This window comes from Plecotus auritus (genome assembly GCF_963455305.1).
Source record: "Plecotus auritus genome assembly, chromosome: 4".
In the NCBI taxonomy this organism is placed as follows: domain Eukaryota; kingdom Metazoa; phylum Chordata; class Mammalia; order Chiroptera; family Vespertilionidae; genus Plecotus; species Plecotus auritus.
In genome coordinates, this window is record NC_137775.1 from 18,253,272 (window position 1) to 18,256,038 (window position 2,767).

Genomic DNA, 2,767 nt, shown 5'->3' on the forward strand with positions numbered 1-2,767 from the left:
TAGAAATTAAGCTTACACTGACTGAAATAAAAAATAATATACAGAGATCCAACAGCAGACTAGAGGATCGCAAGAATCAAGTCAAAGATTTGAAATAGAAAGAACAACCCCCCCAACAACAACAAAAAAAACACACCCAACCGGAAAAGCAAAAAGAAAAAAGAATCCAAAAATATGAAGATAGTGTAAGGAACCTCTGGGACAACTTCAAGCGTACCAACATCAGAATTATGGGGGTGCCAGAAGAAGAGAGAGAGCAAGATACTGAAAACCTATTTGAAGAAATAATGACAGAAAGCTTCCTCAACCTGGTGAAAGAAATAGACTTACAAGTCCAGGAAGCGCAGAGAACCCCAAACAAAAGGAATCCAAAGAGGACCATACCAAGACACATCATAACTAAAATGCCAAGAGCAAAAGACAAAGAGAGAATATTAAAAGCAGCAAGAGAAAAACAGTTACTTACCTACAAGGGAGCCCCATACGATTGTCAGCTGATTTCTCAACAGAAACTATGCAGGCCAGATGGGAGTGGCAAGAAATTTTCAAAGTGATGAATAGCAAGAACCTACAACCAAGATTACTCTACCCAGCAAAGCTATCATTCAGAATTGAAGGGCAGATAAAGAGCTTCACAGATAAGAAAAAGCTAAAGGAGTTCATCACCACTAAACCAGTATTATATGAAATGCTGAAAGGTATTCTTTAAGAAGAGGAAGAAGAAAAAGGTAAAGATAAAAATTATGAACAACAAATACATATCTATCAATAAGTGAATAAAAAATCTGATGAACTGAATAATCTGGTGAATATAATAGAATCAGGGGCATAGAAAGGGAGTGGACTGACAATCCCCAGGGGGAAACGGGTGTGGAGGGTGTGGGAAGAGACTGAACAAAAATCCTACACCTATGGATGAGGACAATGGGGTGGGTGGTAAGGGCATGGGGTGGGATGGGAACCGGGTGGAGGGGAGCTATGGGGGGAAAAAGAGGAACAACTGTAATAATCTGAACAATAAAGATTTAAAAAAAAAGATTGTTTCAAATATCAAAAGGTACTGTCAATTAATTTTAAATTTTTTTCTAGTGTAAATAATTTTCTTAGAGAAATATTTTAGTGACATTTATTCAGTAAACATTTTAAGTTATATTCAATATTAACTAGCTGAAATATGAAATATTTCATTTCTTTTTCAAGTATGTTTATTACAGAAAATTGAACAACATTTAAAATAATCAAAAACTTCATATTCCCATTATCTAAAAACTATGTTCAGATTTTGGTATATTTTTCTCAGTGTTGTGTATATTTGTGTGTGTGTATGTGTGTATGTGCACGCGCATATTGTCTAATATTCTGCAGATCATATTACATTTACCTTGATATATAGGTATTTTTTTTTGGCACTTGGCATACCATGGGCCTTCTTCTAGGCTATTACAATTTTTCATGTTATTTTTAATACTAGAGGCCCAGTGCATGAATTTTCAGTTGATTAAAATCAGCCTGGTCTGCCCCTTCTCACAGTCTGGGAGCCCTTAGGGGTGGGAGGTGACGCGGTGATCAGGGAAGGTGACGCCCCATCACACCTCTGCTGCTGCCACTGCTGGCAGTGCAAGCCTCAGCTGGCCCTGGCTATCTGAGCCTCGGATGGCCCTGGGTGGCTGGGCAGCCGCCATCTGAGGCTTGCTTGCACCTCAGGCCAGTCCTGGGCAGCTGCGGGTGTGAGGGGACTAGGGGACTCCGGAGGCAGCTGAATGGGGTGTGCCTGGCCTTGCCGAACGCCTGTTGCCCCAGTAGGGCGGAGGGGACTGGGCGCCATCATGGGGCTGTGGGCGCCGCCATCTTTGAGGGTGTGACAGTCAATTAGCATATTCCCTTATTATTGGCTGTGGGCACCGCCATCTTGAGGGTGAGGCAGTCAATTAGCATATTCCCTCCTTATTGGCTGTGGGCGCCATCATCTTTGCTACAGCATGAAGGTCAATTAGCATATTCCCTCTTTATTAGATAGGATGGCCATAATAATTAACCGAATGCATATACCCAAATTTATACATTAGATATTTTAAAAGTATTTTTAAGTCTCTCTTCTTAAAATGTATTTTATACTTAGGATAAATTTCTTTAGGATAGATTTTAAAAAAAAGGAACCACTATTTAAAAGACTATCTTATATTGAGATGTCATCAACAAAAAAGGCAAAAATTCTCAATCACTAAATTATAATAATTGTTTCTTATATACACCAACTCCAAAGAATAGCATGCGATGGGGTGGTGGTGGTGAGATTTCTTCAATAATTTTCCTTAAACAATTTTTTTTTTTGTCTTTCCAAAATAAACAGCAGTATCAAAGGGACTTTGACCTTTGCAAATCAGGACTAAAATTACATCAGAAGAAGAAATGTTTGAAATAAAGAAAGGGAAGTATTTATCCTTGTGGTGTCAATACTATTCCTGTCCAGATCTTCTTCTTTTTTGGACTCCCTTTTACTTTCCCTGGATTTGGAGTTAAGGGTTGTCCACACTTAAGGCATTTCCAATTTGGGAATTTTCTTGCTTTGGGAGCTCGGGTTCCAATAGTGGCCTTGTCATTTTTAAGCCTTTGAATCAAAGGAATTTAAATTACTGAAAACAATTTTTTTTTAAAGGAGAACATTTTGAAAATTTAGGTTGTGACAAAAATTTTCCAATGTTTTACTCTGGAACTCTTTAATACATAAAGGTGAAAGTCTATAAAAAAATAAGGTAATATGTAGGAC